Source organism: Erithacus rubecula, assembly GCF_903797595.1.
Source record: "Erithacus rubecula genome assembly, chromosome: 1".
Lineage (NCBI taxonomy): Eukaryota > Metazoa > Chordata > Aves > Passeriformes > Muscicapidae > Erithacus > Erithacus rubecula.
In genome coordinates, this window is record NC_136658.1 from 39857704 (window position 1) to 39875108 (window position 17405).

The following is a 17405-nucleotide window of genomic DNA, read 5'->3' on the forward strand; positions in this document are numbered from 1 at the left end:
GGTTCTGCCTTGGGAAGCATATTCAAGCTGGAGAAATACAGAAATATTGTGCACCTTTACTCATTGTTGCAAAGGTATTGTACAAGAATGCCTAGATTTTGATAGATATTTACAAAAAAACCATGGGTTGCTGTGTAAAAATTAAAATATTATGTTTAATCATAAAAAAATCCCAGTTGATTATACTTTCCCCAAAGGCTATAAATCTATTCTCATAGTACATATTGTGAGAATGGACAATAAAAAGGGATTCAAATATGAATTTGTGCTAATAAGACCAGTCTCAATATTTTTTCTCCTTCCATAATAATTTTCTACTGTTTATTTATATTTTCCTTTTGTTTTTTGTTATAACTTTTAATATTTTTCTTGATCTTTGAATAATAATTTTTGTATTTTGGTATATAGACAAAGAAAAAATATTTTATCATTTCTGAAATAGTTTACATAGTTTACATAATAAATATATAAATAAAGATATGCAAAATCAAAAGACTTCATCTGGTTGGACAGATGGAATTTTTAGAAGTTTGTATTTAGATTATTAGATAATGTTTGCAAAAATAAAAAAATCTAGAGTAGATGCTTTAGTAAGCTTCACTTTTCTTAAGTTTCGCATACACAAGAATTTGAATCTCCAAAAGATTACAGAGGTTTTGTACTAAATGTTAATTTATTTTAATTTCTTACTAATTTCTTACTAATTACTAACTGTTACTGTTTTGTTAAATTTAGTTAACAAGTGTAAGTTTTTTCTGTTTATCTGGTGTAACCAAGCTCCAAACCAATTGATCAACTTCTGCAACAGAATACAATGATGAAATTTGATGGGGGATGTGTGGACAGAAGGCATTGGATTTATCAAGATCTGTGAATCAGTCCCTGTATTTGATCATGAAGTTCGTATCTGACAAATTGCTGGAGAAAAGATAACAATCCTGAATCCATTGAATTTTTTTTTCTAATAAGTATTTTAATGGATATCTTTGATTATGTTTCTTAACCAGTCTTTCATCTTATTAATGGCAGTAAGTCTCAAAGTTTAATAATTTCCTTAGTTTTACATTAGTTTTAGGTATTTTAAAATACACTTGTATATCAGATCTCGTTCTGAATAAGTGATCCTCAGCTAAGTGCTGTTGGCCTGCTAAATAATTTCATCCCTGGTCCTCTATAAGAATTTAAATTTATTATATGTCTTGCTTTAATAGACAGATGAGAGGGAGAAAATTATAAATTGTCTGATACTTCCTGCTATTTAAATGCATATGTAACTAAACACATCAATCTTGAGCATTTTGTCTATTACCATTATGGAAAATGCTAGAAAATCTGAAGGGGGAAGGAAAAGTGGAAAAGCATACACAGGCCAAGTAAATGTGTGTTTCAGAATGGCAGTAATTTGACCTGATCATATTGTGTATTGATAAAAGCAAGAATAAATAACTGTTTTCTTATTAATTTGTATTTTTAAACCTCAAAACACTTGATGAGCTGTCAGCAAAAATGTGCAAGACTTTAACAAGAGCTAGAATTGCCCTCATAAGGCCTTAGGAGGAAACAGGTTAATGTCCTTCTACATGTACATTACCATATGCTTGAGTGAAGTTTTGTAGAGCTTTGACTTCTTAGAGTCTCATGTTCAAATAATTTAGTTGGATGAACTTATGCCTGATCACATTATGCAGCTGACTGACTCATAACTGCTGCTTATATTAACTGATTGCAAAATGGGGAAATCATGGCCTAATTTCAATTAAAAGACAGAGAACATTCTTTGAGAAAATGCATTTTAGTCTCTTTCAAAAATGCATTATGCCTTCTGTCTCATTTAGAGCTGAATGGTCATTTTATTACCAGATGGCATTAGCACTGTATCACTGATATCGCATAAATAAGGAATTCAAGTCTGAGACACTGGTGTTTCTTAGGAATTTTTGATTTTACTCTTTAATAACAAGTTTATAACTTCATTTCTTAAATCCAGGTATTTCACCTTATAAAAACTGGCACTGGTTGAAGGCACTAGAAAGCAGTAATTCAAATGCCACAGTGTTGTTTCCAAGACCTTTAGTTGTCAATTCTTCACAGAATGTGCAACTGCAATTCTGCACATAGCAGACATCAAACTCCTCTCATTGAATTCAGTGCTGAAAAGCCAGCTGATCTCAGCAGCAGGAGGTTAGATATCATCTCTTTCCAGACAACTGGAGAAAACTGCATAGTTGGAAAGTCAGTCTCACAATCTCACATTTAAGAATTTTCTAATTACTTTAGTACAACAACCAAATAAATTTGGTATGCTAAGATTTGTCTATCAGAATCTATACAATTATTTCTTTCAGCTACAATGGCACTATTTCATTTCTGCTTCTGGCTTCAAGATTTACTGCTTTGATTTAGCTGAAAGCTGTACTTATTGCAGTACTGTGAAACCTGGAAAGCATGTCTTTTCACATTGTGCTGTTTCATTCCAGGTTTGTCTCATATTATAGGTTAAATTGATGCACCTCTGTGTACAGGAGAGCATCGGTGTTCTTCCCAAAAGCAAATTTTTGGCTCTGAGGGGCTAAATTGTAAGTGCTGTAGGTATTCATAAGGAAAGATCTAATTTTGCTATAGTTTTATTTAGTTGTACCTGAAGGACCAAAATCTTACTGTCTAGGATTCTAGAAAATGAGATCACCATCAATGACAATTGTATTAATCAAAGGTATTACATATGACAGCTAAACACAATTAAAATTTTTGTTCCCAAACATGGTTTCCAAGAAACTGAATTAACAGAAGATCCTCATTAAAACCTGTTTTCTCGAGTCCAGGATGTAAACTTTGAGAGACTAAATTATTTGCTGTTCACCTTTTTAGAGTCAGAATTCCTCCAGTTATTCACACACATTGTAAAGTACTATCTCCCTTCTTTATTCTATAAACAACTAGGAACTTTGAAGCATGTACCTTCTTTTCTAAATTCCTTCTAGTTTTGGAGGCACCTGTTTGCATTTCATCTGTATTAGTGTGTTAAATGTATCTTTCACTTCCTGTCTTTAGCACTGAGGTATATGGGTCAGGTGAAGAATAAACTAAGGACCCAGAATTTTAGGAAGCAGGACTCCAGCTCTTCACAAAGTTAATCAAGAGGACCCCCTGGGAAGCTGCCCTCAGGAAGCAGGATAGAGTGGGAGATCTTTAAGGACATCTTCCAGACAGTGAAGGAGCTAGTGATCTCCAGGAGTAAGCAATCAGGAAAGGAAGATAAGACTGGCATGATGAGGCAGTTTTACCATCTTTCTGGTCAGACTAAAGGGAGACTAAGAAATGCACAGGCAGAGGAAACAGGGACAGGTGTCCTAGGAAGAGTATAGGAACACAGTAGTTGTGTAGAATGGGATCAGGAAGCTTGAGGTGGGTCTGGAACTGATCTTGGCAAGGGACACAAAAAAAATGATGTCTTCTATACATGCATCAGACAACATTTGCCATTCAGCTTTGAAATGTCTGGCTGTCCTACAAGTGTCTTAGCACATCCAGGAGAAACTTTCCCATGTTTTCATGCACAAGGCAGGTAGTTCTCCTTTCTATCCTGTAGAAAATGGGTGCAGTGTGTCCTATTATCCAGTCACTGGTGATTTCACTTGACTGCCATGACTTTTCACTCATTCATCAATGACATAGACAGTGTAAGTGCACACTCTGAAAATCTCCAGATGACACCAATCTGAGTGATGCTGTTGATATGCCCAAAGGATGGGATGCCATTCAGAGGGATAAGCTCAAAAGGTGGGCCCATGAGGATCTCAGGATGTTCAACACGGCAAAGTGCAAGGTCTTGCATGTAGGTTGGCTAATCTTCAGTATTGATACAAAATGGGATATGGAAAGGGATTGAAAGCAACCCTGACAAGGAGGGCTGGGGTTCTGGACATGAACTGAGGATGTGCACTGGATATTTTTTACAGCAAAGTTGGTGAGACACTGGTAAAGGTTACCCAGAGAAAAAATGGATCCTCCATCCCTGAAAATATTCAAGGTCAGATTGGATGGAGCTTTGTGAGCAACTTGATCCAGCTGAGAATATCCCTGCTCATGGTAGAGGGAGTGGACTATATGATTTTTAGAGATCCCATCCAACCCAAACTATTCTATGATTTACTTTAAAACTTTGAAGTATTGCTGGGTTTTATTAATACTTAGAGACATATTATATATTTTAAAACTTGCTGCCCTCAGATATGAAAGTGCTTCAATACCCTACAAAACCTTTTGAAAAAGAACTTTGTTGTAGTTCAAAGTATATTATCTATTAAGTATAAATGCAGTGAACTGAAAAGAAAGAACAAATATTTTCAATTAATTTAATATCATTTTGTAGAATGTCTTTAAAAAATCCCATCCTACTGAAATAGCGGGTTTAAATTAAATTATTTCTACATTTTTCCACCAGCACATTACAATTCCTGTCTTGAAATGTCATTATCATTGATGCCAAGTTATTTCAGTTCAGGAGTTATGTTTCTACAGATATCACTCTGTTCAGTTTTAATGTTATGAGAATTCTTGGTACTCTCATAACTCACATTAACATTAGAAAGGTTCAATTAGCTGTATAGAAATCTATTATTGAAGTACATTGGCAAGCAAATAATCTGAAGTTTGGATCTTCATTGGTTGAGCTGAATTTTGGTTTTCGATAACTAATGCTGACTTGAATTCAGCTGTGATCAGCAGTGTCTTGCAAGGTTTTTTTTCAGATGGCTTATCATGTTCAACTAAATGAAAATATGATCAAGCAAACATGGCCCTTTCTTGCACCAATTTCTCTGTGAAATACTTTTAGCTGAATATTCCTGCCAATAACTTAAACATGTTCATTGTTTTTCTTAAACTTCTTTCCAAAAATGAGTAAAAGGGATAAGAATTCTGAATGATCAGAATTGTTACAATGAATATCCAACAATACTGTTGATTCCTGTAAACACATTTTCAGAGTTATTTGAATGTGTCATACCTGCAGTTTGAACACATCAATCCACTTCACAAAGATTGGTCTAAGGGCACTTCAAATTCTTACTTCCCTGTAATATCAGAGGAAACACTTGAGGAATACTATTGGAAACCATCTGGCAGCAAATAACTAGGAAAAATTAAAAAGCCTATTTTTGGTCCTGAGTCCCCTTTTGGTGTCTGCTCTCTGTTCATGTTGTTCACCCAGCTGCCAAGTGGAACAAAATGTACTGCTGCTATTCTGGAGTTCCAAACAGCATGTTTAGGAGGACAGAAGACATAATTCAAGATTCTGCAGCTGAAGGTTTTTGAAAACACAAAACACTTTAAGATTGTACTAATCTCTCACAGTTTGGTCAAAAAAAAATTTTAAAAATTGTTGGACAAGCCAAAATATTTCTGTTCCTGAACATAGTTCTGAACAGTTTAAAGTTATTTCAAGATTGGAAATGAAAGGTTTAATCAGGAAGTCCATAAGAAAAGACCTAGATAACCCATTTAGATAACCCACAGCTTTAGAGAGGATTTAAAGGAGTAAAGAAGTTTGTTACAGAATTGCAATCAGAATGGCAATTACTGATATTTTATAAGACATCAAGCTGAGAGTGTAAGAAAATTTAGGAAAATTATGTTTTGGGGAAAGAGGTATCTAAGAAGCAGCCAGTGTACTTTGGAATACTTCAATATATGGTCATCTTGTGATAATGCTTGAGATAATTTTGAGCTATAGAACTTTACAAGACTCAAACTTCTCTTGTTCACCATAGAGCTCTTGAACTAATCATCCCCAGAAATACCAAACTTCAGTAAAGCTCAGCCCTTCTATCTGCATTGCAAAACTCTCAATGAAGAGAAACAAATGAGTGTGGACATTGTTGAACATTTCTGAGTTCTAAGCAAACTATATTGGAGCTATATTTATATTAGTAAACAAAATGGGCTGGGATCATTCTGAAGGCAAGTAGCAGAAGACAGAGGCTTTCATGATAAAATTCTTTCCTGTCCTCTGGGTAAGATGGCCTTGTACTTACTGCCCATCAGGAGCAGACCATTGCTAGTGCTATCCAAAGTGGCCCCTTGGCTTTGTCTGTGTAGTGTGAGGTGGTCAAAACTAAAACCATACCAACTCGCTAAAACAACAAAATCATTGCAAATAATCACAGTGCTTGGTCTGGTTTAGTTTTCAAAATATGGGCTGTGAGTTCACCTGACTCCAAGACAATGGGAGAGTTCACAAAGGGGGAAAACCAACCATACAGCAGCTGGCAAGAAGCCTGCCCAGATCTGGAACACTTGTCTGAACTAAGCTGCTTTCAGATACAAGTGTTATTTCTATACAAGTCAAGTAAAAAAGGCTAGGGAACATTGTCATGTACTGAAACTTGATCATTCACCCAGTGAAACCATTCACATGGTTCTGGAAGGCTGTTTTTTGACCTAGTCCAGTATCTTCCACAGAATCATGAAACAATTCTCAGGCACAGCACAGAGCCTACAATGGTTAAGGCATCATTTTCAACAGGCAGGAGGTTAAGAGGATTTTAGGTAGGTACAGAGTGTTCTCTTTGGATTGTCCTCAACACCCAAGAGCAAACCAGCATGACTAATTTGTTTAGAGAGGACCAAATTGTCATTAGAAATAATATTAATATAATTTTAGAATGGCTTAAAGGACTACTAAAAACTACCTAATCCAGTTTTGCTCAAAGTAGATCCAATGCATCAGGTTCCTTGTGGACTTATTTAATCAAGTTTCTAATATCTTTAGAGAAAATATACCTATACTGTAAAACAAAAAAGAGCCAGTGACTGAATTGAAATAACAGACTCATCAGCCAGTTAAACTGCTAACTCACTCTCTGGATTTGAATGATCCAGCTTTTTCTGCTTCAAAACTAGTCTTATTTTCATAGACAGAAGCTAGGCACCACACTTGGCCATTGCATTTAACAGTCCCTAGCTGCCTTTCTTAGCACCACAGGCACAGCCAGGATGGGCACAACTGCACAGAACATTTCCCAGTCTAATCAGGACTCCCAGATTTGAACTGCATAGAACCCCCTGCAGTGTGTGTGCACCTGTGGCATTGCAAAGCTGTTACCTCAATACATCACCAGTAAATTAGTAATGGTGCTGATTATGTTTTTTATTCATTTCAGTTTAATATAATAAAGGCATTATACAATGCTCTAGATGGTCTAATATTTAATTATACACTAAATATGACTAAATTACATCTCATCATCATTTAAGTCCGTTCATAAATCAGGCAAACACCTATTCTTTCTGTGTACCTGCTAACCACATTCAGTTTTCTCCAGAGTAAAAATGAGGCTGCTGCAGAAAGAAATCTGAAGAAAGAAATCTTAGTATGCAGGAAATGCTGCAAACAATGTTCAGATGGGTGCATACTTTTCCTTTGTAAAGAGTGACAACAGCTAAAACATTGCTGCCACACACAGCAGTGGCTGTAAGAGCATGATAATCTCTCAAGTGAATTGGTTCCAAGCCATGTAAAGTTTTATAGGCCATAGATAGTACCTTAAATTTCAGTAGGTCATCTGGTGCATCCAATTTCCACAGATACCCTGAGGTGTGAGAGTATCCAAACCCTGAATAATTTCAATTCCAATCTCTCTCATGCAAGGGATATTATACAACACAGTTATGAAATCACCAAAGTAGTGTTAAAGGAAAATTTATTTGCTTCTGAAATTAAAATTCTGGAGAAAAAGCTATACAGAAGAAAAGGATTTAATGGCAATTAAACTTGTAAGAGATAGAAAATATTTTAACAAGATCTCAGATTTAGGTATGGGTGGGTATTCTAGCACTAGCACTTGATTTGGTCCTCTAGAAAATTCCAGTGCCAAAATGGAAGCATCAGACTATATGGTTGTGTATTTGCTTACAGATTAAATGACTTAGAGCCTTACACTGTGTGTAAATTTGACATTTTGGTTGTCTGATAATAGTATATAACTGATGCTGTCTTAGATATCTAATGAGAACTGGATTATTTTCATATATGTACAGCAAATAGACAAAATTTACAAAAGAGAAAATTTGTAGAAAATATTTGGAGACATTTTCTCACAAGGAAAGTAGTCAAATACTGGAATAACTTGCCCAGAGACACTCTGCATTTTCTTATGAAACACTTACCTGAAGAACCTTGTCTTGTATGGCCCTTACTCTGGGAAAAGAAAAAGATCAAGTGGCCTCTAGGGGTCTATTCCAATTTAAAGTAGTCTATGATTCTGTAATTTAATTTTTTAGATATTGCTATTATTTTATGTGATATGTATGGTTTATTATTTATATGACACATGCAGAAATTACATATAAGTGAAAATCACAATTAATCAGTAGACTAAGACCAGCTATAGATACAATAATTTTTTACTTGGGAAACTTTCCAATAACTTCAAAGTATGTTGGAGTCACAGCTAGCTATGGGACTGTATTAGACTGACCAGACCATTTGGCAACATGCAATCAAGAATTATATGAGATGACATGAATCTAAAAGTAACAAGTGTAATTCCCATAGGTTAGTGAGGGTTCTGCTCCTGAATTCAGTTTCTCTGGAAAGGACACATGATAGCTACACATATGGCAAATAATAAGGTAACAATGAATTGACAGCAAAATTATACTCAGACAGATAAACAATGAATTAGTGAATAAAAGCAGAGCTGCAGAAATGTAATTACTAATGAGATATCAATGCAATATGGAAGAAATTTTTCAAGTAGGACTTGGACAAATTGTAGAGAACTTCAAACATAATTTAAAAGTGTGAGTAAACTAAAATTTTCAATAATTCTTGTGGGAAAGCTGAAAAAAGAAGCATTTTAATAATTTCCCTCCAAAAATTATTTCAATAAATTTTAAAATCAACTACTTTATATATTTTATTTTTAAAGGTACAGAAATTCTACTTATATACTTTTCTGCAAAGGAACTAGGACTGATTTTATGCATGAAGATTTACTAGATTGCAGTAAGGACTTATTTTTCATTTTCTGACTCATTGTCTTCTACTTAGTCAGGTTTTTATCAGCTCTCTGTGCTTAGGCAAAATTCTTTACATTCTAAAATATCAGTTTGAGCAAAACAAAACAAAGCAAACATTTCCATAAGAGAAGGCAATAATTTTGGTGTGAGGATAACTTTTTTCTCTGTTTGTAAAGACTGCTAAAATTATTGTTTCTTATCCAGACACTGTGCTGCAGAATCTTTGGTGAAACATCTTTTAATGGGGGCAGCGCCCATGAGCAATCAGGAGCATCAAGTTTCTGTAAACACCTTCAGCACTTAGCTCACATCTGATTTTAGCTTCACTGTAGGATGGCAGAGCTGCATCAGGTTCATTAGTCAGGACTTTGAAATCAGAGCCCATATTTATTTTATTATCTCTGTTTTCTCCACCTTCAGTCAGCATGTCAGAAGTACTTCATAAGCCCTCCTGGACTGTGGCAATCCTTGAGACGTGCGTGACTGTCTCTATTACCATCCATGAATCCAGTATCTGCCTGAATTCATTAAACTCACACTTGCAGCTAACCTGTGCACTGATCTTATCGATATTTAAATAAGAGTGTGCCTTTGCATTTTCCCCTGGTGCTAGTAAAAAGTTTTGATTTCAGGCACTATGGCAGGTAAAGTGAAAGCAGTAATTCTAAAGAGTTACTAAAGGTATTAGAAAATATTCCATTCGCTAATAGATTTCATTGTAATGCTTTCTTAAGTTTCAGCAAATCAATTCTCAGCAGCAGTGGGTAAATATATTTTTATCTCAATTATTGTTGTAAGAATAAGCATATTTACTTGAATTATTGTAGAGACATTCTTAAATACCCTTTTAAGGCTAAAGATCTTAGGCTCAGAGCATTTTGTTTGTTTGATTGACAACCAGCACAAGCTGATTTATGCATATAGTAAAAAAGCACAAACTCTTCCTCTGTACACCCTCTTTCCCACTCCAACTTTCCTTTCATTTGCACTCTGAAGAGGTGATGGGCAGCACAGGAGTCTGTGTGAGTGTGATGGTTTTGGCTGCCATACACAGCAGGTTTCCTGTTGCTCTGTTTGTAACAGGGTTTGCTGCTTCATTTCTTGGTTTCATTCATTCTTTCATTCTTCAACACGGTGGGTCACCCATGGCCATAGTCCCTTGGGGGCTGTTCCTGCCTTTTTCAGAGTGGAGTGCCTCCCTGAAAGTTTATCTCTGGTCCCATGTGTTCCTCTGACCACCTGAAGTTTTGGTTCCCAGTGGTCCAGTTTCCTCCACTGTAGTTTCATTTTCTGCACAATGATGTCTACATCCACCAAGGAACAGACAACCCACCTGCAAACAGTATCACTCCATCTTGGGATTTTTACCACCATGGGTTTTGAAACAAATGGGTCTGGTAAACCAAAATCTGGCAATTGCTAGTAGGAAATAGAGATGAGCAATTGCCAGACTCCTCAATGCCCTTGGTGCTGAGGATACAGGAAGCCTAATTGTAGTGGGAAATACATGGCAGGCCACAGCTACTCAGGTAGATTCAGTTCATTAGTCCTGTTTCCATTGAAGCATCTTATTTAATTGCTTCACATTGAAGTTTCAAATTCTTGCTAATTTTAACAATTTTCAGAACTACATATGAAGTCATCATAATAACAGAAACCCTTTATGGAAAAATATGAATAAACTATGTTAAGTTTTGAGCTATTTCTTCATTGCCCAAGCTATGGATCCTTTAATTCTGCTATGGATTTCTCTGAAACCAATCCATTACGTTAATAATTTCATACCTTCATTGCTGACAGCTGTTAGCCAGATGCTGAGAAATATCATCTGATGTACGAGAAATATTTCCTTCTAGAAAAGTCATATAAGTGGTGTATTTGTCAATGAAATTAAGTTCAGATAAGTCTCTTATCATGCATTTTCTATGTAAAAAAAAATTCAGAATAGTGTCTTTGACACAAAAAGACCAGAACAAAAAAATCTGTGCTGGAGTCCAGGTACATTTCACTTGGTCAGAATTCAGGCAGTGGACACTGTTATTTCTTAAATCTTGAGGAAGTTATGTTAAGAAGAATAAATCTGAGAGGAAGCTGCTTCTTTATTTTGAGTGCAAAAATGTGATGCACAGAATAAATGGTCCAAAAGACATGTAAGGCAGGAATCTCATGTCCTCTAATACATCTGCCAAAAGATTGTAAATGTCTCAACAAATCAAACCCTATTCTGTACATGAAAAGAAAGCCACTGATCAGCATTTTGAACAAGCTGTAAGGATTTTTTTTTACTCTGAAGAGGATAACTAAAAATGTACTGTGGGGACAAATTCTTGACTCATGAAGCCAGCTCTTTGGAAAGAGAATATAGCTGAAATTCATTAGAGATAAATCCAGTTATTAACATGTAGATATATTGTAGCTATCTATCTTCAGCTGTTAATAATACTCTCCTTTCCTTAGGTTCTAACACATCAGTGTTATGCCTAGGGGTTGTTTCCACCTTGAGGAAAGCAGAAGACTTCTAACAATTGAGATAGTCACTGATCCTGCTCAGAAGAGGGTAAAACACAGAACCTAGCCACCTCTGCATTCTCTCCAACTTCTACCATTTAGAATTTCTCATTTAAAAGGGATTCAAATAGTAATCCCAAATCTATACTATTTTTTCTGTCCATCTTGTATAATGGGCTTTGAAGAACATTATGATTGTATCCCATAAGGAGAATAGGAGGCCTGTGTTACATGGGCCTATGCTTGCACACAACAGCAGGAATTGGACTCTCCACCTTCCTTCTGGGATGAACCTTCAAATAGGCTTCTGTAATTTTATTATTTTTCTACTACAGGCTTTCAAACATAGGATTGCCTTTCCATAAGTGTTCTCTAAAGTATTTTCAGACCTCTCTGTTCTGTTAGTAATCAATAATCACACTAGCATTGTGAAAAGACTTTTTAAAAGGTAGCAAATATACATTATTAACCTACTTATGTATGGAATATGGACTGTGGACTGGAACCTGAAGAGATCATACAGAATTGATCTCCCATGGAAATAAGGTCTTCCATTTAAACAAGTCATCTATTTTCCACTTCACTTAAATTCCTATTTCACCTGACTTTGCATGCCTGTAATGTAGTTATCTCAACTGTGTAGAACACCATAACCTTCCAGTGTGCTTATATGGAAAGAAAAATTAATTCACCTTACTTTTATCTCTACTTTAGTGCTTGATGAATCGCTTGAAGAAACACCAATTTATCCCTTTTGACTATAGAGAAAGCCTAACTGAAATGTAGACATGTATACATAACAGCAGGATTTGCATTAGGAGGGATGAATCCAGCTTCTAATCTCCCTCCAAGTTCAGTGAAGAGAATTAGATACTTCTGGAAGGTGATTCATGTGGATATACTTTTTCCCATAGTATAGTGTGTTCTTACTCTCTGTCTTTTTCCATTACCTTTAACAAGTATGTGAAGGTAGAGACAAAAACATATGGCTAAAGTTAGATGAGACGAAAACCACTTATGCAGTTATTTTCTGGTTCTCTTGGAACACGTCCTGATCATATCCATGAGTGATGAACTTCAATGTATTGTTCATATGCTTCCATATCAATTTGAAGTCCTCTTCTTAAAGAAGACATCAGAAAGACATTGAAGAAAATGCAATCCCTTTTCTAGACCATGACTAAATGGGTGTAAACTAGGAAGGACTAGAGTTTGATTTGATTGTGTGTATATGACGTAACTCCAGGTAGAGGCTCAAGGTAAATTTGCACAGAAGAATCCAGCACACTGAATTATGACTTAGAGAGTCATAACAGAGAGAATATAAGCCATACTTCTAAATCATGGTGGATTTTTATGTTTGGGCACAGTATTCATAGCATCTTATTCACTTTTTAATAAAGATTCAGAGTGGTGATCACTGTAATATTCACAAATCTTGAGAACAAGAGTACTTTTTTTCACTCCCATCACAACTAGTAGGAAAGATCATACAGGCCAATTTTAGTTCTTGATGACAGCTGTGAAATCTTACTGAATGCTCAGAAGTGTAACTATGGAAATCATTTGGCATGTAAGATCTTATTTTTTATTTTTAAACATTTTTACACCTCCCTCTGAAATTGCCATCTCCTGGCTCCTGTTAGGCAGAGGATATGCAACTTTTCTAACCTATCATTTCTTACCAGTAGTAATGATGATTGACATGAACACAGCACAGCTTGTCTATTAGCACCAAACTGAATTTGCAAGGATGTCAGTAAGATTATATAGTTATGCATCCACTTGCATTCATATATGTTCAAAATAACATATCCAACACAAATCAATGAACTTATGGTTTCTGTGCAATTTCAGTAAAAGCTCAGGGTCAGAGGAGTGAATTTTGAAGTAGAAGCAATCTTTTCCACAAAGATCTCTCCCAACACCAGGCAGCAGTTTCATCCTTATATCAAAGTCATGGAAACATAGAATCACAGAATGCTCTGGGTTGAGAGGGACCTAAAAGATCATCTAGTTCCAACCCCCTGCCATGCACAGGAATATCTTCCACTAAACCAGGCTGCTCAAAGTCCCATCCAGCCTGGCCTTGAGCACTCTCAGGGGTAGGACATCCATAGGTTCTGTTCCAGTGCTTCACCACCCTCACAGAAAATAAATTTTTCTGACTATCTAATCTAACCTACTCTTGGGTTATTCATCTATTCTTCAATGGTTTGAAACCATTCCCCTTTGTTCTGTCACTGCATGCTTTTGTAAACAGCCTCTGTCTTTCTTTTTCTTTTTGCAGGTGCTGGAAGGCTGCAATTAGTTCCCCTGAACAGGCTTGCTAGCCCCTGTTAGCACTGCTTGTCTGCAGCAAGCATGGATAAGGACACAGAAGAGGCTTTAACTGAGTGGTTTTTCCACCTGGGACCATTTGCAGTGGAGGCTTTGAGTCTTCCTAGTACTAGTATCTCAGAGACTTCAGCCTTGATACTGTGCAAAAAATCAAAACACAAGTCACTAAGCTCAGGAGTTTTTGGCAACAATGTCTGTTTATGAAGTGTTTCAGGTTTGTGTTTACATTACAGATTTGTTTTACATTACAGGTGCTGTCCTTGATCCCCAATAGGACTGTAGGTATGTAGATGGCCAGACTTAGGGGACATTCATCCAAGTAAACTTTTACGCTTAAAGGGACACATAGGGCTTAAATATGTATTTTTATTGAGGCTGGGGGGGAGGAAAGTGTTTAAGGGGTGAATATTAAAAAGCAACATTTATAAACTGCTAAAATAACTGCAGAATGTTGTCTTGCCAACCTCATTTTCTGCAATGGCAGAAGCTCTGTTGCTAAGTAATTAACAGAGCCAAAGAAAGAGGGAAAAAAAGAGAATGCTGTTTCTAAATTCCTCTTTAAGTAGCACTTATATGGATATTAGATGGCAGCAGGCAGAGTTATAACTGTTCTAATATAATGCAACTCAGTCACACTGAGGGGAGAACCATGAAAGTGTTATATAGTGAATTTCAGTCCATATGGATTTATCTCACAAGACACATCTCCATTTGCCCTAGACCTTGTCCAAGATTCACATTTTTCTAAAGGAGAAAATTACTTCCTTACTCCATGGTGACATGGTATTTAGACTTGACCTCTGGTTAGGCCTGAGAGCTCCTGAGTAGCAGCTTTCCTGCTCAGGTCAGTAAAGAACCTCCTTTCAGCATCACAGGGGGATCCATCTCACTGCTTTGTCTGCAGTTGCAGGGCAATTCAGCGATGAACTCAGGGATGAAATTCAGCCACTTCTTTCCCATTTGGAAGCCCTGAGCAGTTTCTCCTAACAAACTGCTTTAATTTGTAAGCAGAGACAAAACTAAAGCAAACAGCCAGTCTTTGTGTCTGCGTGCATTTAGAGATACATAAAAAAATTATCCTGATAGCAAAACCAGCATTTACTATTGCAAAGGAATAAGATATGCTCTTCAGAATACACAAGATATTTAACTTCCAGCCTTGTTCAAATCCTGCATTAAAAGGCATTCATCCACTCTACCGTAAAATTGAATAAGTTGTTTATTATTACTGTGGTGAAACTGTGGGATCTTTAATTTCATCAGTTACTAGATGGCAGATTTCTGACTACTTAATGATCTTGTATTTACTGAGAAAAAAAAGTCTGCTGCTGAAATGACAGAGATGTTATGGCATTAATTCATTGTGGATAACAAAGCTATGGAAGAGCTTACCATATAATGTATGACTCAGATTTCACTTCTTTTTGACATTCAGCAGTAACATTGCTAAAATATCACTTAAATAAATATCAGCAGTTAATCACAAGAGATGTAATGTTATTAAGGGAGAAAAATTATCCTTTTCTATATGTTTTCATTTAATCCTGCTCAGGAAATAAAGAACTAAAAAGATGTCAGTTAAATTGCACTGTTCTATGTCACTCAAAATAAGTAGAGATATATTAGTCAATGTTAAAGCATAATGAAGAAGAAGAAGAAGAAGAAGAAGAAGAAGAAGAAGAAGAAGAAGAAGAAGAAGAAGAAGAAGAAGAAGAAAAAAAGGAGGGAAGGAGGATCAAGAAGAAGAAGGAGAAGGAGGAGGAGTGGAACTGAATTTGCAATCAGAGTACCTTCCTTCTCCAGCCTCTCTTACAGATCCTTAAGCAGTTTACCTAGTGGCATTAATCATTTATATTAATTTATTTAGTATTTAATTTATTTAATATATTACTTCATATTAATATTTTAAAATTTTCACTCTTTTAGGAGCAGATGACTTCCAAAATATTGGCTGTGCTAAACCTTACAAATACTGAAAATATCTTTATATCTAATAAAGACTATGCAACATCAAATGTGGAAAATCAGAGCTTTACTAATCACTCCTCTGTTTTCTTTTGAGAAGAATATAAGTTCCATGCTCATTTATGCTTGTACAGATCTTCCTCTTGAAGAAAAAAAGCACATTAAAATTCAGTGTCGTAATGCTTCTTGTGTTCTAAGTAAATGTTCTTAAACACTATGTCTGGTGGGGAACAGAGGGGTTTCAAAAGATGCTCAGAGGTGCCAGGTAATCCAGGGAGTAATTCAGATCTACCCACATTGCATTTTGCTTGAAAGACCATAATTTGTGTCCATTTCTACTTCCATGCTCATCCAGTTTTCTCTTCCCTTCAGAAGATGAAAACAAAGAAACTAAGGCAGCCCTGCTGTCTAATCTGTCAACTATACTTTAGTAACTGGTCATGAATGTCAACAGTTAAAGCCTGATCCAGCAGCAATTAGCCATGAATTCCATTACCCTGAACAGAAATCTGACACAGAGAAATCAAAATAAAAAAATATACCCAAAAAACCTCAAAAAAAAAAAAAACAAGTCAAACCAACCAACCAACCAAACAAAAAACCCCAAAATAAACCCCCCCAAAAAAACAACAACAAAAAAACCCCAAAACAAAACAAAACAAAAAAACAAACAACCCCCCCCCCCAAAAAAAAAAACCAAAAAACAAAAAAACAAACCAAAAAAACCCCAAAAACAAAAACAAAAAAAACACCCAACAAAACAAGCAAGCTAAAAAAGGATATCTAGCATCTAGTTGACTTTAGCACTAGGCCAGGCAAGAAATCCGTCCTCTATTTCCAGTTGTAAAGACAATTTGTGGTACAGAAAATACTTTTAAATACAGCTATGTGTGAAAAGAGTATGCTTATATTCTGTATGAGAAAAAGAATGAAGTAACAGAGAGAAACTGTGAGAACCAAACAAGGGAATGTAGGAAATTTTAGGCGTAAGCAATATGAAGAGTTCAGGTTTTATACCTACTACTGAGAAAATAAACTAAACACCAATAAATAAAGGGCAGATGTTCAGGGAACATATAGTGTTTCTTTTTCTGTATGAAATCCACAAATTTGACCCCATCAGCAATTATCAAAGGTACCAAATTTGAAGCTGCAAGATACAGAAACATTTTTCATTTCCAACCTCAAACCAAAATTTATTGAAGTGAGTCCCTGCAATCTGCTACTTTTGTGGACAAATGTTGCTTTTTTTAATAGGAACAACCTCGGAGAGAAAAATGAGGGACTTTTAAAACATGCAATATACAGGTAATATACTACAGAAATAACCAAAACACCAAATATGTTTTCTTTATATCATGTGGTGTGTTTTTATTCACAAATATTTTTTTACAACAGGTTATCTTATACTACTGGTTCATGGGCATTCAATCAGCTGCACTGTTATTCTGTCCGTATACTTTGAGCTTTCAATCTTGCAACTGTCTTTCAATCTTGCAACCTGTTGAATACATATTTAAGATCTATAGTTTATTGTCTCAAATAAAGATTGCCAGTACTCATTTGAA